General features: G+C 33.1%; 1 protein-coding gene across 1 annotated transcript in view; it reads left to right on the forward strand.

Moving 5' to 3' along the window:
* The first annotated feature begins 8,374 nt into the window (after nucleotides 1-8,374).
* ko (Stork-head domain-containing protein knockout) overlaps nucleotides 8,375-26,196 on the forward strand; it is a 280,842-nt gene continuing 263,020 nt past the window's right edge. Inside the window, exon 1 of the mRNA XM_014229640.3 lies at nucleotides 8,375-8,744. The gene's annotated coding sequence lies outside the window, so the exon portion shown is untranslated. The remainder of the gene's footprint in view (nucleotides 8,745-26,196) is intronic.

A 26,196-nucleotide genomic window follows, 5' to 3' on the forward strand; every position in this document is an offset into this window, starting at 1 on the left:
CATTGTTTGATTGAGTGCCAGTTACAGGGTTTCAGCGTTTAATTTAGCAATTGTGCGCAATTCTGTGTAAAAATGCCGAGCAATTTACATGCTTACAAGCACAACTAAAGACTTAAGACACAAACTTGGCCCTTAAGTGTCTGCCGCTTGGCGAAGCTTGTAAATCGCTGCCAGTCGATAAGTTAGCCAAAGTGGCTACATTAATTTTAGCGCGACACAACGTGAGAACCATGTGCAACAACAACAATAACAATAAGAAACAAAAAAGAACAACAAAAACGAAACTAAGTAGAATTTTATGCCTCGCGAAGAATCAGGTACAAGTCAAGCGCTACAACAAGTAAAAGTGCTGGACTTACATACACACCCATTCAAATAAATCTTCACCAACCAGTTTGCTGCCAGCAATGAAATAAAGGGTTTTTTTTTTGTTTTGCTTATTTTTATGCATTTGTTTTCACTCCTTTTTTCCGCTTTTTCTATCAGTTCTTTCATGCTTTGTTGCCACTTTATCACCGCAATCAAAACGAAAAGTCGAAAACTATGTAACTATATAAGCTAAGGGTTCCTGCTGTCCGCTGGACCAGACAAAAGCGTTCAAATTGCCAATCCAGCATGCCGTTGCGATCATCGTCTGCAGATTTCTCGCGTCCTTTTAACTCTTCATTTTTAATTTTTATGATTTGTTATTGCTATTGTTGTTTATTCTTGTTATTATTGTTGTTGTATTGTTTTTAGCAGCGCGACTTGTGCGCGCTTGCATGAACTGGTCTATGCTGGCGGGCAAGTAGCATCATCCTCCTTTGCACATTAGCAGTTTTGGCAGCAAACAGTCGTGACTACGGTCAGCACATCGGTGGCTTTGTCTATGTGTGTGTGTGTGTGTATGTGAGTGTTGGAGTAGCCCAGTGTGAAATGTGCTTGTAAGCAAGCTACTGCCTGAATTGGGTAGTGTTTGTGCGCTGTTAATTTAAATTTGATATCATTTTTTGGAAGCTAAAAAAAATTTTTTTTTTTTAATATTTAAAGCTATTTATTTCTTTTTTCGAATTTATTAAGCTTTTAACTATTATTAACAATATTTTTAGCAATTTTATACCTTTATTAATTTAGATATTTATATTATGAGTATTTATAATACAAAATAATGCAAATTTTTCTAAATATTAAAAAAAAATTTATTAAATATTTATTTAAGTTTGCGATTTTTTAAGTTTATTAATATAAAAAGTTTTTTTTTTCGAAAATAAATATTTTTGGAAATTTTATTTTATTTGATTAGTTTTTAAAATGTAATTTGCAAAAGGGAAATTTTTACATTTCTTACTAAATATGAGTCGTGGCAAACTTAATATATCCTTTTCAGCCTGTAAAAATAATTATTAATATATTATAGTAGAACTCACATATACCTACTGGGTTTGATTTGTCTCCACCAAACGATCATTCACTTCTGAATTACTAAATACTTATTTTTGATTCTTTTCATTTTGCAACAAATACTCTACGCCATTATTTAAGTCGGCATTTTACTTTGTTGCTATTTTTGTATTCTACCTTTTTGACTCTAAAGTAAAGGTAATTTTAGCTGCCTAGCATTTAGTTTTAGCTTTTTTCAACATTTTCATTGATTTGGGTATCGGTAATTCGAGATATATAATATTCTATAAAGGGCAAGTGAAAGGTGAATCAATTATCTGCAAAGATATATATAAGTAGAAGTAACTATACAACTGCGTATTTTCCTTAGCCAAAAAGATATTTCTGCTAAGGAAGGGTATACTACTGAGTTGGTACTTAGTTTGTCCCAGTTAGTCGATTTTGAAAATTATTATTTGTTTTACCTTAAATCGCACAGAGGGTCACTAATTTCAACAACTTCAAAAATTTATTCTAAATTTGAAAACGTGCGCACCAAATATATTTTGCTTGAACTCAATAAAGATTTGTAAACCACCCATCGTGCGATATTATAGATTTCTTGTCAAAGCAAGTTATCTATGCTTTTCTTCAGCCAGATTTAGTTACATATTAAAAACAAAATAAAACGCACGCTTACAATGCGTTTACCTACCTTGCGGCCATGAGTTGCATGCAAATATTTACAAATACTCCATATTAATAGTCGGACCATGCCTTGAAGCGGGCGGGTCGCTGAATTTTATGCGGAACGTGCAACGCATTTGAACTTGAGCGCGGCAATAAAGTACAACCTAAAGCATAAAACACAGGTCCACCTACAGCACGCAGCCGTCAATGGAGTCAGCCAGCCAAGTATCGATTCAACGCATTTACAAGTGCCGCAATTGCAGGCGTTTATTTCCACTGACACTTGTATATTTGTGTGTGTGTGTGTATGTGGAGTTAAATGCTCAACATGAGTAAGTGAAGGAGGTTCTAGCCGCCAGCGCTTCGACATAATGGGCGTTATGTTTAGCTACGCGCTTATGCGATTACACACCGCTAAAGTCCTGTTCGCATTGTGCACGCAAATAATGCAAAACGTTTCAGGAGTATTAATAGATTGTCGAGATCGTATTGCATCTAAATAAATAAGATTTAAAATAAAATGAACACAATATGTGTGGACAAGGAAGGGTATCATCAAGAGATTATGAATATGAACTTATTATTTTTTAATTTTTAAAACTAAATTAGTTTTTTCTACGAATGAAGTTGTTACAAAATTTCAAAATCGTTAATAAAAATTTGGATTAAATAAAAAAGTTTTCTATACAAGGACATGAATTTAACCGTGCAGTTTGTATGCAGCTGTATGCTATAGTGATCCAATATTGAGGGTTCGAACAAATAAGCAGCTTCTTGTGCAGAAGAGAACTTGTGCAAAATTTCAGATCGATATCTCAAAAACTGAGAGACTAGTTCGCTTATATACGGACAGAAGGAAGCTGGGGCTACCAGCTGACATCCAAGCCGACATAACAGCAATTTTTCTATGTGGGTAGTATGATAAGTACACGGTCGCCAGAGCCTCCTTCGTGATAACAGGGTTTACCACACCTTTGCGGCTGAGGGTGTCATATGGAAAGGATAGGTTATATAATATAATCACTTCATTTCCCCATTAGATTCTTACAAATGGTTACTATTTGTTCCAAAAATACAAGTTTGTATAGGGTTAAAGAAACTGAGAACACTGCCTTTAATATCAAAGCTTTGTTTTCACTTTTGAAAAAACTTTAAGGTGTCAATGCACTATTTTACGCTAATTTAAATAGTTACATCACTTCTTTCAAAATACAGTTTTATATTTCTCCAGTTCGGCTGATGAAATTTCTTAAAATTTTCTTCTTTGCTATTTCTGATGTATGTAGATCCAAGACTAGATCAAACTCAGAGAGACTCCATATTAAGTATTTCATTGAAAATTTTGGAGGCAATAAACAAATTTTCAGATTAGTTTTAGAGAAAAACATTAAATTTTCCAAGTGATCTAAATAAAAAAGTGAAAGAATACTATATCCTTTAGGTTCTTAAAAGCTCTAGAAAATAAAAATAAAAACACGTAATGAAATTTATCTTCGTTTCGAGTCTTTTAATTTATATTTAACTTTTTATGAAGCTTTTGCCGAAATCGCATTCCGAAATGAAACAAAAATTAGTGAAAATATTCTGAAATTGTTAGTTCATTATGCTTGCTAACAAATCTCTAGTTTCAGTTATCTTTATTTTCGTCGCATTGCCATTCCAGGCATCTCATCGATCAAGTTAATTTTATTGATACTTTTTAATATCTTGCCGATCTTTCGTCTAATGTTTTCTTATTCCTCGTTAAGCTCTTTCGTTTACCGAATAAAATATATTAGATCACTAAATCAGTGGAACCATCAATGCTAAGGTACCCTGAAAAGTAAGTCTAGAAATGGTGGTAGTAAAATTATTTAATTCCGTTGATGTGAAACCGACTGTCCAGGAAGAAGAAATATTTGTCTTCTGTCTTGATACTCTAGTTTCCACATCCAATCTCTATCCTATCTTTAATTTTTTGGTTTATTTTATTCACGTATTCGCGAAAAATTGTCTCAATGTAATTAAAGTAATTGAAAGCTTTGTTTATGTATCATACTTTCCCTTTTCCTTTAAGCAAAATTAATTACTTCATTTTCCCATCTTAAACCGTATAAGAATCAATGTTTGTGGATTTGGCAAATTGAAATTTCGTCTCATTCATTTAAAGTAACTGAACTTTTTTGCCTTTGTATTTCTTTAATCACATTCTCAGGTTTGTCCAATTGGTTTCATTTTTAGCATTATTTGCTTTTTTTTTAAATTTAGCTTTTGGCCAATGCCTGTAGGGAAGAACCTTTTATTGAAACCAGTTATTAAAAAAAATCGAAACTTGTTTCCAAACTCGTTTTGAATTGGCCAACAAACATTGATCAATAAATGTGAGCCGAACAATTTATGTCTTTCAGCAGCTCAAGAACGTGCAAAAAAAGTGCAAAACGCGAACGGAAACATAAAAGCAAAAAAAAAAAACAAAACACGGTGATTTTGTGTGGTAAAGGAGTGACGACATAAAGCAGAAAGTTAAAAGATTTGGGTTATAGATATGGTAACAGTATATATTTACTTACTTAATAATATTTCAAAGTAAATTTTTGTTGCTTAGATTAGCTACTCCTACATACAAAAAATCAAAAAGTCAAGAAATAGTGTATTTATACTTCGAAAAAATTCGAAGCAAGCTTTAATATTGGTATGGAGTATTTTCATAGATCTAAAATAATACTTAGTGATTATAATTTTGAGGTTAGGAATTTATCTAAGGCAAAAGCGATTGCTTTTTGTGTAGAAAAGAGCTACACAATATACAACAGTACTTCTTAAAGTTAAATATTTTAGATCGGAGCATTATAACTTATAGCTGTCATATAACCGACAACCGGTCAAAATCAAGTTCGTGTGTGGAAACCGTTTTATTTATGGAGTCTATTCCAGCTTTGGTGCAACCGAAATTAGCGTTTTTTCCTGTTTATTGGAAATTTTAATATACTTTTAAATACCACCATAAATTCTAAAAACGCCCTTGAAACTCGAAAGTTTGCAGCTCTACTATATATCTACTCTCATACACATACATACATATACCCACCCACATAAACCGTAAATTCACTTAAAACATCCACGAACATCCGTTGTAAATTCACAAAAATAACTGCACATGTATGTATGTATGTGCGTGTGGGTGTCTACCCTTGAAAAATTTAAATCATGTCTGAGCATTTTGGGAATTTCACAGCCTTCGTAGTGAAAACCTCGCCACTTCTGCTCCACAACCAAACCAATTAGGGGTGGACTATCATCAAAAAATCATATGCCTTTGTACCTAAAGTAGGTATATATATATAATATATGTATATATATATATAATATATATATAATATATATATATATGTATATGTAACTACATACGTACGTAAAGAATTGCTGCTGTCTCCCCACCCTCAATTCCGAAGACATAACAAATGCCGAAAAACTCGTCATTTCCATTCATTTAACTGCCGAGCGCGTAACTCACGCGACTGCCTCAACGCACAAAGCACGCAACAGCAACGTCAGCATCAACAACAGCAACAGCAGCAACAACAACAACGAAAACAATCAACATCACGCCGAATTGCGCTTACAATAGAATCAATAATAACAACAATAACTACGCAGAACAGCTGCGGTCGGTCGCCTTGCCAACCACCCTTTAAGCGAGCAAAAATAAAAATAGAAAATTACAACAAAAGCAAAAACACAATGCCACTCAACGCCTCAACGAACAGAACAGAAGATTCTTGTCGGAAACGCGATGTGGCGCTAACGAAGACGTGACTGTTCGGCTGACAGATTAACTGACAGCGCTGCCACCCTAAAACAACGTCAAGCGCCAACAACAAGAACAACTGCAAAGCACTTAACGCAGATACACGTTGAACGAAAGCAAAAGAAAAATCAAAATAAAAGCAGCTGACGAACGACGACCAACAAACACCGGCTCACGCATTCAAACAAACAAATACACTCTCACTTGCACGTGAGCAGCCGAAACACACACATACAAAACAACAATAATGCGAAACAAAAGCAAAAGCCGGCAAGAAGACCGATTGCGAAAATCAGCTGAACAACAATCGACAAAAGGAAAAATACAAAAAAAAAACCAGAATAAATGCGGTCTCACCAAACATTCAGTGCTTGCAAAGAGCGTAAGCGACAGCAACCGGCAGTAAAAGAGAGCGACAGAGAGCGTTAATTGTGGAAAACATGTGAAGTTCATTTTCCGAGTCATTCGTCACCTTGTTGCTACCAATTTCCACGAATTCATTGTTTTCGTTCACTTACCGGTTTACATACCCATATACTGGTTACTAGTACTAGACTTTTATTATCATATATGTAATCAGTTGAGTGGTAAACGAAGTGTATTTAGTGGAGAGAATTTGCATGGTAGAACAATTGGATTCAAGGAGCCACTTTACTTATTTCCTGAACAGTTATGTTATACTCTGAACGTGGTATATTAAGTTTGTCATGAAGTAAACGTCGAAAAAATGCACTCATAAAGGCTATAAAAGTTTCGGTAATTGGATTTATGCTTCTTTCAAGTCTGTTATGGTTCGACATCTATAGCTCTTCTCCCGGATTTGTGGACTCTATACTAAACTTTTAAATAACTTTCAACATAAATTCCTCGAGATTCTGAAACTTTTGGAACTTTGCTGCCTTAGTTAAATATTGTGTTTCTGTAAAGTAGGAATGTCTTCTTATGAACTCTAAGCTTTTCCATTACTTTCGTCTTCCAAGTTTTATAAAGCTTCGAGCGCTTAAATTGTTACTATCTGAATATGCACATCATAAGGATGAACATCAAAATATAAAACCGATTTTCTATATAAAAAAAATAGTTTAGAACTTAACACTACTTTTTCCATATTCATATAACTAGTTAATAAAAGTAAATCCGGGACCCAGAGCAATATAGCGTTGGATTTCGAACTAGTTAAATTTAGTTTCTACAATTTTTAGATATTATCTTAAAGAAAATAAAAGGGACTAAATAGAAGAAATGAAGTAAATCTAATCACCATATTTATTTAACGAATATGCAATTTGTCCCACTGTACTTAGACCAGCAGCAGCAAGCATTATCTGCCAGCAATTGTAAGTTCTCTTCTAACGCAATTACAAACACACACAAACACCGCTGAGTTTCTACAACACTTTTGTTTACAATTTTTTCCCCAACCAATTGCCATTGCTGCCGCTTTGGTGCCAAAAACAATTTCGCTTTTGTTGGGGCACACAAAAAAAAAACACATCGCCGCAGAAAATTGCAGCAAACACACACCATCCACAATTCATCCGAACTCGCTTGCATTGCGCCGACACTCAGCCGCTCGGCAGCCAAGCAACTTGCAGTGCTCAAGTCGGGAATGACGTCTGATTGGACTGCACTTGTGCACACGTTCACTGCGTTCGCGGCGGACAGTTGGAATTCGTTGTCGCTGCGTTGCGGATGCTCAAATCGGATGTGCAAGCTACCAATTTTCGCAAATGCCACATACAAATGTGTGTGTGTGCGTGTAGGCAAACGGGCGTATTGGTAACGGTTATTGTGCTAATTTCGTACGGAATTTTATTTTAAATGCGAAAATTTACACATTTGTGTTAAAATCGTACGGAACTTAGGAATTGCAAAAAAATTTTGACAAATATTTAAATTTTAGAGGTGTGTGCGAAATATTACGAGTGTGTGTCGGCATACGTGCTGTATTTCCAGCCGTGCTAGGCAGAAGTCGGAAATTAGGCGTGAACAGTTATTCCTGTCATAAGGCAGTTTTAGCAGCCTGACTGGCTGGCTAATATTCTGGTCAGCGATTTGCTCAGCTGTTGTTGATTTTTAAAGTGATTTGCTACTGTGCTTGCGATTTGAAAAAATGTTTGAAATAATAATTTATGTGTGGAGTATTTTTCGAAATGCTGAGTGAAAAAAATTAAATTTTTGAAAACACAAATATATGTTTATAATGCTTATTGTATTTGAATATCAAAATCATCAATTTTAATTCGCGCTCTAATTGACGAAAAACAAATTTTTTCTACAACAACGAAAGCAAATTAAAGCAAAAGAAAATAAATAAAAAATATAATTTCTCTACAAAAACAACACTCAAAAAAGGAAAGAAAAAAATATTTTACGCTAAATCATAAATTTTAATTCGCGTTATAATTAGGCAAATCATTTATCTCTACGAAAACATAAACATGCTGTAATTTAAAATTTTATTTTAAATATACATAAAAAAATAAAAAAATTATTTTTTTTTTTTGCTTATTAATCACCTCACCTTTATGGTGAGAACACTAAACGCAAAAAAACAATTAACAAAAGCAACAACAAAGTATGTTTTTTTTTTTGTTGCAATTTTCCTACACATTTAATCCATTAAGTGTTGCAAATCGCACACAAGCGTGAGCAACCTACCCCAAGCTATTGAGGTGACGCTCAGGCAAACGCAATAAAACAAAGTTAATAAGCTCAGCACGCCATTTAAAAGCAGAATACAGGCAAAAAATCGCAACAAAAGCAAAAATAATAAAGAACCGAAAAAATTACAAAAAAAAACAGCAAAAACCAACAAAAACAAAGAAAAGCGCAACACTAAGCGGCTTTGCCACACGGCGGAAATAGCACCATAGTGCTCATATAGACCTATAGTCAACAGTTTAAGGTGAGTAAAGACTGTATGCGTCTGCCTTCCCGCAACACAAGTGCTTTCCGGCATACCATCTTTGGGTTGTTTGGCTCAAAGCACTTAGTTACATATATACTTTTTCATATACATGTATGTATATGTTTACATGTACTTTTATGTATGTATATATAATATAAATTGTACACGAGCGATTTCTGCTGAGCACATGTGTTATTCAGAGCCGTAAGCAAATAATGAAATAAGAAATCTAAAAATAAGTACAACAATAAATATGCGGGAAATCACAAAAGTTATGAAACTGCACTTCAGTGTCTCGGTTTCAGAACTTTTGCTTTTCTCGTCGCTTCAATGTGCTTTTTTTTATTCAATATACTCGTCTTGTGTAATTCTAATTCCACTTTACTCAAGTGTCTTCAGCTGCTACTCGGCTGCTTAGTTTAACGGCTTGCTGACTTATACCGTGTACTAGGTATAAAAAGTTAATGTCAGGAAATAGGAAATGAAAACAATCTACACTCATGCTTGTTTGTTGTTGCTATATTTTCTGCATTTCGTGTTTATATTGATACTGTGGGAATAATATTTTCTTGGGGCATTTGTGAACATAAATTTATATATAAGTGCAAAAAAAAAAAATATAAAAAAATACTAAAAATTATATTTAATGCTAGCGAGGAGCTGATAAAAATCATAAAAAGAAATTGTAAAATATGAAATTTCGATAAAACGTTATGAAAATTGTATTACAAGAATTGCTAATAGTTTTGTTTAAGGGGTTATATTCAGAAAAATCACATGCTTTTGTAAATTTTTTGGAAAGCGGCATTTTATTTAATAAATAAATAAAAATTATATAAATCTACAGAATTTATTATTCATTAATAATGCATAATTAAATTTAATAAATTTTTGATATCCTTTATCCCGAAGCCGATCTCCAGGAAGACCTCCGAAAAAATATGTCCGGCGCTGAGTAAGATATTTCTGCTTAATATTATCTCAAATCCAAAAACCAAAAAAACGAAAAAAAAATTATTATCGCTTTAGAAGAATACAGTTAATGAACGCAGGACTAGCAATAATTTTGATTTTTACAATAATAAAATGGCGACCTACCGAAAACAGTCGTTTTTGTGAAATAATTTATAAAACAGGGTTGCTTACAAAATCGAAATTATTGTCAAAACCTTAGAAGATTACACATAAATTAGGGAAAAGTGTGTGAAAATTTTAATCTAATCGATCTAGCTATTTCGGAGAAATTTTTCTCAACGACTTTGAATACATCGTTTCGAGAAAAATGCGTTTAAAGTTTTGGGCGCCAATTACACTAAGTTAAAAGGTTCTTACAAATAGGCTCAAATCTCCGAAATTATTTGCTGGACCAACTTCAAATTTTCGAAGAATATTCTCAGGTTTATGTTCATTTTATATATGTGTAAAGAAAGAGACGATTTCTTGAAATTCACAAGTGGATATAACCTCTCAATAAGTTCTATCAATATGATGATTCCGTAAGTCTCTACAACAAATTATTCCTTAGACAGCGCTGCGATCGAACGTTTTTGAAATATCACTTTTAAGACTTAATTTCGTTTATTAGAATTTAATTTAGAAAAATAAAGTAAATTTAATTTAGAAAGAGGATGGACAACTGGCATTAGGCAAGTTTTCAATGATTTCATAATCTTCACTGAATGCTTTGTGCCACTCAAATACTTATGCTAGTGATAAAGTAGACTCCCAAAAACACTTTGTAATGTTTGTATATATTAAATTATTGTGAATAATATTTTTATTCAGTTTATTTTCCAATATGTTGATAGAATTCAATATGTTCTTGTTAAAATGTTTTGAAGTTACCTAATTCTCTGTGTAAATTCTATGTGTCACATACATATTATATCACTATTCAGTATTCATTGTTACAACTTATTGTGTTCTTGTTAGAGGCACTTATTGTTTGAGTACGTCTTTGACTATTCTTCTTTTTGAAAATGCTTATGAAATATGACATTTAACACTTCTCAGAAACACGAAGTATTGATTTGACACATTTTCCCCTCACTCGCCCCCTCATAGATAGGTTGCACAGTTTAAAAATTTTAAATAAACTCCGAATTTCTAAAATTATACAGTAACACTTGGAATCACTTTGGGAGTTTTTGCGGAATTCGATACAAATAGCAACAAGTTACGAAATACTTGAAAATGTAGAGAGTGTGCTTTCCGAATATTACCCAGAACCAAAAAGCGCAATTAAGGGTACTATTACGTCTAATGGTTGATAAATCTGCTAAGAGCATTTAAGCCAGTTTAGAAAGCCCATTGAAATTGATGGTGCTGGACGATTTTCTACTGCCATCTGGCCGGAAACTGCGATACTTTCTAGTTTAAAAAAATCCTATAGGCTTTCCCATCAGTAACTACAGCTTATGTTTTTGATAAGTTATACCTAATAGTTCATTTTAAATAAAGTTTAAGTTTTCTTAAAAATAAATGAAAAAAATAAATAAATGAAACAGCAGCAAGCGCTACTGGCTTTAATTTGAGATAATTATATTCCATTCACAAGTCAGTTTTTTTTCCAACCCAATATATTTATGAAAATCGCGAGCAGGCAGTTGAAATATGGACAAGGCACCAGCGGGTCTGCCTGCCCGTTTGTCATATGTGTACGCCAAAGTTTTGCCATAAAAGGAAAAGTAGTCTAACAAGCTAGAAATTATCATTGAAAACAAACTTGACTTTTCGCTACCAATTTCACATTTAACATAAAGACACATAAAAGCCGTTAAAAGGAAGAAACAAAAAAAAAACTCTAAGTTATTCAAAGGCAATAAAAGCAAATATTGAAATAATGAAGACATACGGATTGAGTTTTGGAAATGTAAATACAATGAGCTCACAATTACCTTGCAGCAAAAGATAATTTTAGTGGTGGAAAAATCGAAAATTATAGCATGCAATTGAAGTTTTAGTGAATATAAAATATTTTCCTCAATTGAGTAGCTTTAAAAGGACGAATACTATTACCTGCTTACAAAGAAGAATTGAGAGTTGCCAGCAAATCTGCCAATATTCAATTTTAATAAGTGAATAAAAAATGTTATATTACTTTCATTGCCAATAAATCCATTTGTGAAACCTTTTACTGCGCAAAATTTCAAAACACCGAGAAAAATATTAAAAGAAGTTAGATAGTCTGCTTCTGACGACACTTTCTTAGAGGTCAATTAAAAAGAAATCCATTTTTTTCTTTAAATTTTTCGCTAATATGCACCGTTTTGTTGCCATTTTAAGGGTAATTTCATAATGCCACTCTCATAGCAAGATACATTACTATTGGCAAAAGAAGCTGAGACAGTCGATTTTCTCAAGCTTCTCTTGAGGCGAATTTTTCACCAGCAAAATCATACGCCATATACAAGAATAGGTGGTAATCACTTGCTGCTAGGTCCAGACTGTAAGATGAATGCTTTAAAACCTCCCAAAAAAGCTTCAGGAGATTGCTTTTTTAAGACTGTCGTATTGTTTGCAATACATATCCAAATTAAGAGTGAATAGGTAGTAGCGAAGCAACTCTGCTCTCTCTGATTCCCGTCCACTTCATTTGGCTTATCCACTGATTTTTTTTATTGATAATATATTATGGATTTTTGTAAGAATCTTTGTTATAGTAAAATGACATACAAAATACTGTTCATTTGGCTTATCCACTGATTTTTTTTATTGATAATATATTATGGATTTTTGTAAGAATCTTTGTTATAGTAAAATGACATACAAAATACTGTTCACCCCAGTATGGGATATGTAACCAGGGATCCGAATTTAGCTCGGGGTTTTTAAAAATTTCTCGGTGTTTTAACATACTTCGTTGTAACATACTTTTAGGCGCATATGGTTATATTGATTCCGCTCAGATTCCTAAGCATTTTGGTAATGATATTGTATGGACTCACTTTTTATTCTTTTGGTGTTTAACAGCTTTGAGGTGTGAGAAGAATTTTTGGAGTCTTTGAATTACATGTAATACTTCGGTTGTTGAGATTTGAAGGGTTGGAGAAGAGCCATTGATACATCTTGTTTTCCTACTATACCCTATATATTAAGCCCCCTTTTGCTAATACTAGCACGTTTGTCAGATAAGCAAGTGGGAAATAGTTCTAAAAAACTATGTTTTGGTATGTAATTAACCAAAATACCAAAGAAGGTACACTTTACGTATTTTTGATGTTAGTTTTCACTATAAGCTCGTTCCCAAAGCATATACTTGATGCTGGATCTACTCCATCAAAATATATACCATACATAAACTCATAACTCGTATATAAATATTCCAAAAGTGTAATGAATTAAAATTGATGCTACACTAAAACACAGCCCACTGCTTACCACAACTTAGCTACTTACTACCATTTTATACACAAAAAAAAACAAAAAACGCTTAAACTGAATAAATTAGTTAGTTCTAAGCCGAGATTAATAAACTCGTTTCATCAGTACGCTTTCTACTCGCGCGCTAATTGCTGGAAAAGTCAAAGATCTTGTCGAGAAAACCTAAAAATAAACAAAACAAAATAAAATAAAAAGTAAACAAAAAGACAAATACACAGAGACACGCATAAAGACCAGCCAGATCAATTAAGAGTGAGCTATAAACGAGAAAAGTTAAGTAAGTAAAATACAACAAAATAGAAAACAACAAACAAAATAGATTATTGTAAAGAAAAAGTTAAGCAATGTAGAAGCGACCGAACGTCAATGATCTACAAGTGTATATATGTATGTATGTATGTGTGTGTAGCCTTAAAAGCTTGTCTGCGAGAAGCCTTGAGGCGCATTAAAAATGGCCAATGACCATTTCAGCCAAGTTGTCGCAGCAAAACAAGCGAAAATAGAAATTACCAAAATTGTAACTGGCACAACGAACCAGTGAACGAGCACATACACATACATACAATACTTGTAGAAGCTCATGCTAATGCGCTTTATTTAGGAAAAACAAGAATTGTTGGAAAAAAAATAAAAGTTCTGCTGCTGAAGGCTGACTTGTAGACGCACAGTTGCACGACAATCTAACAACATAACGCCAAGCTCAAGCTGTCGAAGAAAACACACGGGTAGTTAGATGACACTAAATACGAGGCGAGTTTGAAGAGAAGGTGGTTACTTGTTAAACTAAGTTTTTAGGCAAAAAAGTATTATATTTCTTAAAAAAAAAAATAAAACCGTAAAGCTGAGAACCCGAAAACAGTGAAGTATTTTGTATTGAAAGAAAACTCTTATTACCTCTTTAGTAGTAAAATTATATCTAAGCTTTTTTTGAATATTAAGCATTAACGTCCCATCTGTTGTCAATTTTGAATTTTTATAAAATTATACACTAATTATCATTTCAACCTTCATAGGGGAGCTGATGTACAATATTCTAAAAAATATATTTTTTCGTCCCTATTGCCCCAAAGATACATCCTGTTTTCTCCTCGATCGAGTGGATATAACCGGAGCTGACGCATTTATAAGAGTATTCTCACTTCGAAGCTATTCAGTGGCATTATTCGAATAAAATATACGCAACTAAGATGTATAGTCATTAGTTCTTTTATATATATAGTACACAACCACCAGAAAGAGTTATCTGCTTAACTGTTTTTATTGTTTGGAGTCAATGTATTCCAGCAAATAGTTTGTTCGACCTTATTGCGCAAAAGACCCATGTCGTTTTCGCCATAACCGACCTAACCTAATTACGGCGGATTCGACAAATGAGCAGCTTATTGAGGAGAAAAGGACAACAGATTTGTGATAGACTTAAAGTTCTTAATCGCTATATGAGAGTCTTTCTATACATACCTTGGAGTTTTTGGCGTCGAAAAGTACCGTTAACTACATCACGGGAATCATCTCCGAAACATAACCTTACTTGATCTCAACAAAAATTTTGTTTGTTTGTGATCATTCACAGCGCCTTAGCATCTATTCAAGTTCTCATTTGAAGATATAATAGATCAATTTGAATACTCACAACCTTAACGAATCACCTTCGTAGCCCAGTACAAAATGTGGTGAAATGTGTTATAAAAACAAAAGTAACAAAGAAAACCTAACAAAACTGGATGAACAAACACAAATAAGGAAATTGTAGAAAAGTGCAAAGAAAAATGCATAAAACCATAAAGAGAACTTTGCTTTGCATGTATGTATGTATCTATGTTTATACAAGTATGTATGTATGCAAGTGTATATAACTGCGTATATGTATATTTATCGAAAACTTGTCACTTGGTTAAATCGCGGTTGGTTTTGAGTGCGTCGTCGCTTCGTTAGCCACTGTGTGTGCGGTGCGTCATTTCATTTGTTTACTTTTCAAATTAAAACGCATGGCATTCGCTAGAAACACGTCTGCCGCACCGCCGCTAAGTGAATGAGCAGTCAAAGCGTGTAGCTAAGTGAGTGACCGTTTGACAGATGTTTGCTGCGCATTGCTGCCGACGACAGCCAGCCTCCAAGCCATCGGCAGCCTCCAAACAGCGTTCACGTGCCCAATATAATATGCATATAAAATGTGTGTGTGTGTATCCATTCTAGTGGAAAGTGGTGAAAATGGTTGCTAAGGAAACACTTGTCGCGCACACGCACCGACCATGACCAAGAAATCAAGAAATGGCCAAATCAAAGATTGAGCGCACCGGATGGCCATATGCATTCATACATACATACTTAAATATATATATACATATGTATAGTTGTACTTGCACTCGCATTATCATTGGAAAGTATCACAACGGTGTTAAGCCGTCTGGTCTGCGGCTACCGTTCGTACGAGGGCAAGCATACAGCCACAAGCAGCCTTGCCAAATTTAATCGCTCGAAAGAAAAGCAAGAATGTCCACATATCTACTTATATATATGTATATATGGAATGAATGGGTGGCTATAAATTATTTAAATGAGATTGTGGTTTTGGTTTTTGTGCAATTGACAATACATAGATATTGACTGTGTTAATATATGTATTTTGAAGAAACCCATTTTCATACCATAAAGAGCTTTCAAATTTTATGAATTTTTTAAATTTGAAATAATTTTTTTAGCAAAATACAAAAACTTCTTTGAAACGATTTTCACGTGAAACAACGCTTTTATAATATATCCATAGACTCACTATATTATATAAAAAAATTAGTACGACTTCATTTCCTCTGTATATAAAATTTTACTTATACAATTTATGTTACAAAAGTAAAAACTCAATCGATAGATGGCGCTGTAGTCAGTTTTATTTAAAAATTCGAGTGTATTTTGTTCAATTTGATTTTTATGTGAATCTTATGTTGTCCGAAAATTTCCTTTTAGATGGCGCAGTAGTCAAAATACAGTCTTATTTTATATCCAAACTTAGTGGAAAGTTAATCACTAATTGGCAGTTTTTTTTAACGAAAATCCAATCAAATGATAGCTCTCTGGTCAAAGCTTTTCCACGAATCCTTGGTTTTGATTGAAATCTTTGACGCCGACAAATAGTGGAACTAATATACATCGCATCCGATAGATGGCGCTGTATTCAAAGTTTATGAAATTTTGAATTTTGCTTAGCATCTCTCGTTCAGTCTTAAAAAGCATAACATTACTGGGTAGGTTATTTTCACTGCCGATAGGTGTCACTGTGCTTAAAATATATTAGGAAAGTGTTTAATCCAAAATTTTGTGCATATTTGGCCAACTCATAAGTTAAATCTGAATTCTCAACGAAAGAATTTAACCATAAATCATTTAATTCATGCCAAATTGGCCTATACTTGAGATAGTTGCATTATAAAAATGTGCGATAATTGAGACATATATTATACCCTGAACAGGATATATTAAGTTTGCCACTAGGTTTGTAACACTCAGATGGAAACCTCGGAGACCCTAAAAAATATATACATAAATGATCAGCATGATGAGCTGAGCTGATTTAGCCATGTCCGTCTTTCTGTCCGTCTGTCTGTATATATACGAACTTAAATACTGAAGGACTAAGCAATCGATCTGAAAATGTGCACCTGTCCTTTACTATTTATTACTATATCATATAGCAGCCATACAAATTGAACGATGGGAATCAAGTTCTTGTAAGGCAAGTATTTTGAAGTTTGCATTATCTGTTACCAAAAACAAAACCTATAAAATATATCATGTCTTGGTTCAAAATTTATATATAAAATTTTTCACTTGTCAAACTCCAGCGATTAATCATTATTCTGGTTCATATGGTCGATGATCTCAACTCTTTTGTAGATTTAAGCCACCTATTGAAAAATAATGAATATGAGGACATCTATTGCGATCTTTGTTGTAGTTGCTCTTTAAATCTTGTCTTCAAAAGGATGTGTACCAAAATAACAATCTTATTCGAATAAATTTCGAAATTATTATCATATCTTATTGAGAAGAGCTGGACTTTTTCAAAAATTTAAGGAGTTAAGGCGAAGAGGTGTGGTGAGGACCTAAACCCGTTTAATACCTTTTTATCGACAATTTTCTTCCACTTTAAATAAATGTTAGAGAGTTAGCCGATTTTCTGCCTTCTATACAGAAAACTGACTGACTCTTCAAAATTTGTTTAAAACTGATTTTCATAAAAAATTGAAATTAATTTCTTATAAACTACAATTAACAAATAAATTAAGATAACTTAATATAAAACCAAACTACATTTTCTCTCAGTAATAGCCTTAAGAGCTTCCTAAAAAAGTATCACTGCAGTATTTACTTGTAGGCTTAGTCATCGTTGCTCACCTAGTAACTAAATGAAAATACTACAAAGCTGCGCGTGCGCACAATGCGACCTCACATTTTCTATTCTCAGCCATAACTCAAAGCTGTTGCACTTTGATTAAAATAAAGAAAATAGTTAAAAGCTGGAGAAACAAAATAAAACAAAAAACTAAAAAGATTCGGCACAGCGTAACGTATTGTCAACCGGCTATTAAAAGTAACAAAAAACAACAACAACAATAAAACCATAGCGCACGCAAGCGACCCACAATTGCTGGCTTAATCAGCAAAATTTAATTGAGCAAAAGAATCGCATAAAGCTGGAAAACCGGCAGCCGCGCGTGTTTGTGGGCTGGCCAAGCAGCTGGGCAATTGCTTTGTAGCCGTAAGCTTAGATGAAAGTTTCTCAAAACAAACGAGAAAAAAAAAAATCACTTCAGTGCACTTAAAGTGCGCGTTCTCAAGCGTAATTCATCAGTAACTTGGCTTTGGTAGACGAACTGAGGGCGGGCGGGTTTAGCACAGCGCGGTGGTAAGCTTTAAGCGGTGAAGAACTGTAATTGAAGGCATGACATTTCGCCGTAATTACGCTGGCTAGGAAGTGGTCAATTTGAAACTAGGTAAGTGTTACATCGCCGCCAGCCTGCTGCGTGATTCTCGCGCACTAGCAGAAGCTTTGCTGCTGGAGGATGAAATGCAAAGAGGATAATTACTTATGCAAACATACAGAAATATGTATAATTGAAATAGGTATTTTTTTGAGAGTTGCAGAACTCTTACTTCAAATGAAAACTTACTTCACAGAAAACTTAAAGATATGGCCATAAAGCCTGTATTATTGGTCTTATGAAGACTATCGACTATCAGTCATTTATAGGTTTTCCGCATGGACCCTTGAAGTCAAGGGCTAAAAGGCAAGAGAGCAACTCTTTCCCAATACGATGTAATTAGGACAAGTGTTCCTACTCTTGCGAGCTCATGGGCTTTGCAGTTTCCAGTAATTCCGCGGTGACCATACACCCAAACGAATCTGATCATGAAATAGCTTGATGATACCTTAACGGCAGCCACTTTTGCTGCTAGTTATTCGATAAACTGAAAGTATGTTTGATGGAAATCTCCTTATAGAAAACTCTATTTTAAATCTTACTTCTGAGCTTCGACTTTCATTTTCATCGACTTCACCCCGTCCACATATCCCTTGCCGATGAGTAAGGAAAAATCCACCAGTAGTAGGCGCTGTGACGCAGTTGATCTGAGTTTTCAAGCAGTCCAAGAAGGACAGAACTTCATAAGGCCCTACTTGCACTCTTTCACGTACACAGATTCTCTGATTCCCACACTTGCCAGTTATATAATATTAACGAGTATTGTACCAATGTAGAATGGCATATAGTATGCTGCTCTTTGGATTTGTTGAAGTTTCTTCCAACGGAATACTCTATGAAACATTATTGACTTGATGTAGATAAGGTTTCGTAGAGCCAAAGTACCACCTTTTATGAGAACTCTCACTTTTTCCCAATGACTCGTCTACAATAGTATAAGGCAATCGACGCCTTTCTTACACTCTCCTCAATTTTTGGACTCCATGTAAGCTTTTGATCAAGGATAAGCCACAGGTGCTTCACCTTGTCAACAGATTGATTTCGAGAGCCTCCAAATGAGGAAAGAGAAACGTCTTGAATTTTATACTTCCTCGTAAGTTCGCATAGAGCCATCATTATCAATCGCGCTTATTTGTTTAATGTATTAAATTTCTATAATATTTTAGGACCAGATGGATCCGGTTAATAATTTCAAACCAATGATCGCTTATTATATTCAACTCGACGTTGTGATTGCAAAACTTCTTCGAAGACTGCTTTCTGGTCAAAATCCGAAATGCACTATTTTGGAAGTGCTCCATCGCCATTATTTTTAGTCTAATTGCTTACAGTTCTCACGAATATTTTATAAATCACAAAAGAAAGAGATATTCCAAGATCGTTTTTTACAGTTTGTCTCATCGTTGTTCATGCGTTACATTCGTCTTCGTAGAATTTAGTTCCAAAGTATTGACTACTGTCCTGTGGTGGATTACTTCAATGAACGGTCGTTTAGTAGCACCACTGTAGTATTGTCCTCTCCAGATCACATACAATATTTTATCTTATTCATAACTCCATTATTTTATGTAATGTGGTGGGTGGTGTCTCGTCACAGACCATCGAATAGAGCTAGGCCTTATTATGCACCTGGTATCTCTTGCCACTTACCTAACATAAGGTGATGTAATACCTGCAACAGCGCTCGCCATGAGAATATGCAAGAAGTCACAACCAATTAACTAATTAAGTGTCGCACTGCTGTCCACCGCAATCAGGTTATGCAGCCAACAGGTGGGTGTGCTTTTATCGCAAACATTGTTTCCCGTTCGAAATTGCATTTTTCACATTTTTCCCATGCGGCGAGTTGAACATGCTAATTTCGTGTATCTGTCAACTTGTCAGCGGTATTTTTGAACATCTATGGAGATATGTGAGATAGATATGTATGTAGGTGAACATATAAATATTATATATACATATGTATGTGTGTAAGGAATGTATAAGCGTGTGTGTTTATCAGCTTCAATAAACTAAATTTTTATTTGAACCAAATAGTTTTTGATTTGACAATTAATTACAATCAATTCACACACACACACACATACGTACATATACATATTTTACTATATAAATTTAAATCTACCAATGACAAGCTTTTTGTACGTTTTTATGTATATATCAACAGCTTATAAATCGCTAAGTCGACATCTTTACACTGTAATAAGTTATGTATCTGTGTGTGTTTGTGTGTGCTACCCACTGCAGCAAGCAGCAATTTAGCAGCCGATCGCTGCAGATAAACACCAAACTGCATTAAACTATCTATTGCCAAGCAATTAAGGCCAATTTAAAGCAAATTTTTATTTGTAAAATATTTTTTCGATGGACATAACTGGGCTACGAGTGCTGCCGGCAAGCCTAATATGAGCAGGAGCATACACACATACTTGTATGTACATATGTACATGCATGTGTTTGTTGTAATGCGACAATTATCAGATGACAAGAAAACAGCAGGCGTGTTGCGGCAACAATGATGTTAGACAACAATAGCAACTGCAGTAACAAAAACAACAACAGTAATAGCAACAACAACAATAAAAACAACAAAAATAATCATAGCAACAACAACAGCAACATTAGTCACAACAATAAAACAACAACAATACAAATATCAACAATAACACAGCAACATTAGTAAGATTAGTAACAACAACAACAAAAAAAGCAACAACAAAATTAGTAACAACAAAAAAATTCAAAACAGCAAATTGATAAACAACAAAAAATAGAAGAACAACAACAAAAATACCAACAACAATAAAACAACAACATTAGTAACAACAACATTAGTAACAACAACCATACCAAAAATTACTGGTAACAGCAACAACGTAAGCAACAATACCAACAGACATGTCAACAACAACAACACTAGTAACAGCAACAACAAAACTACAATATGTGTGCTATTATACCAACAATTTGCTAGCAACAAAAAAATTATATGTAACAGTATAAGTAATATATATAGCAGCCAACTGCAGCTGCGCACACTGAACACGGCAACTTAAATACACACATACATAAATAAATACACGCTGCAGGATAATTGCTGCCGCTATGTATCAGAAGCGTTGTCAACTAACAAAGCGTTTAGCAAATAATTTATGCATATTACAAGCTTTGCAGACATAAATGTTGTGTTGCCATAGGCATATTCATGCGGCCAGCTGGAGTTAATGCTTTAAACAACTTCAATGAATTGTTTATATTTCTAATATATTTATTTTCACCGTTGACAACCTATTTCCGTTAGTTTTAACTGATTACAACAACTTTTTGTTGCTGCACCAGGGTTGCCACATCTATAAAAATACATATATGTAAGTCGGCTCGCTCTAAACAAAAGCAATTGTCGCTGCCACAACGCTTTGGTGCAAACATTATAAACACTGTTTTTGTTCTCTGTAATATTTATTGGTTTGCAATTGTATTTACTGGCTGGAGCTTTTTATTGATTTGACGCCAGACAAATGCAATTTCAATTGCATGCCACCGGATATGGCGTGTAGTAACTGGGAAGTGGTTCAATTGTATCGAAAGCGATTCGCTAATACTTGTATATAAATTCTTAGAAATATTTTTGCAAAAGATATAGTTGTCTACTTACGCGCTCAAACTGTGGGTCGATTTGAGACGATGAATCAAAAAAAAAAAAAAAAAAAATTTGATTAATAATTATATATATATATATGTACATAGAAATAGCAAAAATAAAATAAATTTTTTTTTTCAGAAACCTGTACATGCTTCGTTCTTAAATCCACCATTTGACAATAGATTTCAGCTTTAGAACCTTGAAACAAAAATTTACCTAATGTTTATTACCCCAGTTATGACTACATAAGCACACACGATTTTTTGAGTGTTTGAAAATCCGACAAAATAGCAGCTTTTCACAGCAAAAATTCATGAAGAAAATTCCAAGAAAGCTTGTATCTAAACTGAGGAAAACGCTACTTTTGGGAAAACGAGTTTAAAGCACTCTAAGCGACGTGAATATTCAGCGTGTATATCACGTAAGCTTATATGCTATATTAAGCACGTTTCTGCAGTTACATTGGGAATATGATATTACGCGTGTTCTTAAAGGTAATCGAGCCCCTCAAATAAAAAGTAAGGAGCTCTATGGTATTCCACAAGACCACGCTTACTGCCTACTTTCCCTATATCGCATCGTTTTCACAAAAACATAACCAAAGTATTACGGAATTTTTCAAAAATGAAATGTTTACAAAATCACAATCAGTTCTTAACTCTCATACAATATGAAAAATGGGTTAAATTCGTTAGGTCTTCAGCTACTCCTAGCATATCGAGTGAATTAAGAGGGTAACACAATAAATAGCACCTTAAAATTCAGTTTAATTTCAATTTATGTAGGAAGTTTTCATACAAGTATATCGAACGAAAACTGAAGCTATTCTTTCCAGTTTGGCATATTTTATAACAAACTTTCACCTCTAGTAAAAGCATTAATTTTATTTAAGAAATCTGAAGAAATGTTATAATACTCATTTCAAGAAATGAAAGCATTTAGCTCATCTTAAGTTGTAAAAAGTTTTTAATTTACATAGATTTCGCAGAATATTAGGGTGGAACGAAAAAAATTTTGTTTTTTGCTTAGCCTGAGGGTAAAATTTGTAGATAATTAAAATTAAAAAAAAAAACTTTTAAAGAAAATTTTGGGTTTTTTTTTGGACAAACTAATTTTTTTTTTGGCTTAAGGAAAGCATGTTGTCGTTTAAGACTTTTTTTTAAACTCCAATAATGACCACAACAATTTTTGTTGATACCTTTTAATTGGCCAAAACGAGAAATCTATATAGCTTCTAGAACACTTACTAACAATTTGTTTGTCCAAAAAAAATTTTAACTCGAAATTTACTTTAAAAATAACTTTAACAATACTTTAAAAGTCATTCACTCTAGATGTTAAAAAAAAAAGTTTTCCTAAATTAAAAAAAAAAAAAAAATTTCTAAGCTTCTTCCTAATTTTTTTTCTTTCTATAATCTACAAATTTTACCCTCAGGCTAAGCAAAAAAAAAATTATATTTTCGCTCCATCCTACTGAATGTTATGAAACTCGAATTAGAATTTCGAAGTTTAAGTGCCAACTGATGCCTCTAAAATCGCTCAAAAGTGGAACAGAGATAATATATTCCGTAAGTTTTATAATATTTTACTTTTCAATGAGTTTTGCATTCAGTTTTCATAAATCTTTCGTGACTCTGCCAATTAGTGTAGTAATATTTTATTTATTTTATAAAATAAAAATCTTAAACATATGGCAACCCCTTTTACAAATATTTTGCACAAAGCTCTTTCTTGAAATAGTTTTTTTATACCTACTTTGTAATATTTATTCGAGTTGTCAACTTAATTGCATATAAAATTGGTAACCACACCTTCTTAAAATATTTTCGGCCGTAAGTCTTTTCAAGCTTTCTCAGTTTAATGGCATATCTTACAAAATATTAATAATTACACGGGTCCACAAAATAGTTTTTTTTTTGTTTTTTGTTCATGCTAAAATTCGGATTCAAGACATTGGAAAACACGGGAATTTTTATTTTTAGATTGAGATAGAATGTTTGATTTTACATATAGGGTCTAATAAGGGACAGCCAACGAACATAAAAAAAATACGAAAAAACTCTACAAAAGCAAACTTTAAATAAAATTTGGTTTTTTGCTTTTTCTGGTGTAGGAGAAACAGAAATTTAGTCAGACCCAAAAATTCGTGTTGACCGATGTTATTTATTAGTTTAACAGCTTTGTAGAATAAGATTATTTAAACATATGGCAACTCTTGCGCAAGAAACATTTATTCAATTGCTTTAACTTGCTAGCAATATTTTTGCATAGTTTGATTTTATTATAATTTATCTATCCTTACAATTTTAAAACCCGTGGCAACTCTTATCCGAAAAATATTTCTTAAAATATGCTTTCTTTAAACTGCTTGTAATATTTCTTTATGCTTTAAAAATTATGTTAAAAAAAATTTTTAAAAAAGGTGGCAACCTCAAAATTTTTTTATGCTATCAAAATGATGTTTGATAATAATTTCGATATTTTAAGTCTTTTTGAAGCGTAAATTTTTTCACAAAAAAACTATGTTTTTTTGGTAAGCTGCCATTTCTTCAAAAACCCAAATGCGACTATTGATCCCATCATTACATTCATCTATCATAATATGATGTATTCATCTCTAATAATACAAATTTTGTTTTGGTTTTTTGGATTTAAATTAATTTTAAGCAAAAAATTCTTTTCCAGGTAATAAAGCTACATTTTTAAATAATTTTTTATTATTATTATGATAATCTTTTTAGAGAAATAAATTTAATCATTTTGTCATTATTAATTACGAAACTTATATCAACTATCATTAATTACCTCATTTCTAACAAATTAACCAACCTAGGTATACCCAGCCCTAAGATAATACATATATATATATGGCAGATTTATATATTTGCGCTATAAAAAAAAAATTAATAAAAGCGCCTTAAGTGAAAATAAAATTAATTGCCTAATTATGGTCATAATATTATTGAATTAATTTCTGCCAAGCCCCACGTTCAGCCATCCGCTTTGTTGTATGTATTAGCCCGTATTAACTTTCATTTACCAAAATTGGCGTAAAACGGAGTTTAGTGAAATGAAATGAATTCGCTGTTGGCCATATTTTTGGCAGCGATTTCATAAAAACATTACTGCTATTTTTTATATAACGGTTAAGTATAAATGATTAAGCTTTATTTGGTCTACGGGCTGCGCGCAGCAGATTCCTCCAAGCGTTTGTTTGGTGTTAACACAACCGCAGCTTTGCGTTTGTGTGTGTGCAACATCCGAAGCGTCGTCGCCGCTGTAGCATTTACAATTTATATTTTTGCTAACTTTTATGGCAAATTATTTCATATTTTTTTTTTTAATTTTGCTGAGCGAAAATTATTTTTTTCTACATTGCTTTATTTTATTGCCAAAGCGTTGCCGGCGGAATTAATTCATTTCTTTTAGCCGCCTTTGTTGTTGTTATTGTTGCTTTTTTCTTTTGCACCCTCGCTTCACAACAAGCCGTACTTAGTTAAAAATTTTAATTTATTTGCTTTTCATTATAAAATGAATACAATGGCGGTGATGGTGGCGTTGCCAGCCTATTGCGGCGCAAAAACAATGCGAAATTTCCGCAGCGGACAAAGAAGTAGCGAAGATAAAATCTGACTTACGTGTGCGATAACAAAAAAGTGTGTAAAAAAATCAAAAAACAAAAAAATAACGGAAATGAAGTAATTAATTTTGCAGCTAAATTGGCTTTTGTGTGCATGTTTGTGTGAGTGTGTGTGCGTGTGCATTTAAATCCTTTTTCCGCCTTCGCAATTTGGTGAGTTATAAAATTTGCAGTTTCTTTAAGTTTTTAAGAAAAAGTAATTTTGTAATGCTTGACATAATTTGTTTTATGTATGTCTGCATGTGTGTATATACATATGTGTGTGTGTGTGCGCAGCAATACAAAGGTACAGTAATAAATTAAATGTTAGCGAGTTTCTTTGAACCCGTTGGTCACTCTTTTACAGGTTTTTGAGTTCAAAAAACTAAAAAATTTAACTATGAAAGGTTTAAAAAAGCTAAGCTGAGTTGCCATATGTATTTATTTAAAAAAATTTCAAGTAATATGAAAATAATTCCAACTTATGGTCGATTTTATAAAACTTTTGATCAAATCTTTTATGTTTTAAGCTCGAAAACTGAAGTCTTTTAAAATAGTATTTGCTAAAAAATAGCAGTGTTGCCATATGTATTTATTTAAAACACATGCAATTTTAAAAATATAAAATCTTACAACATGTGCAACTATTAAAAATCATTTTATCAACATTTTTAAAATTAAATTTCAATTTTAGAGTTGCCATCTGACGTGAAATACGTTTTTTAGAAAATAAAAAAAAAAACTTATAAATGTTAAAGGACTTTGTTGGTAATGCGTGTTCGCCAAAAAAGAAAACTCAAACATTCAAATTGAATTGTAAATTAGCTG

The sequence above is a fragment of the Bactrocera oleae genome, chromosome 6 (assembly GCF_042242935.1).
Source record: "Bactrocera oleae isolate idBacOlea1 chromosome 6, idBacOlea1, whole genome shotgun sequence".
NCBI classification, from domain to species: Eukaryota; Metazoa; Arthropoda; class Insecta; order Diptera; family Tephritidae; genus Bactrocera; species Bactrocera oleae.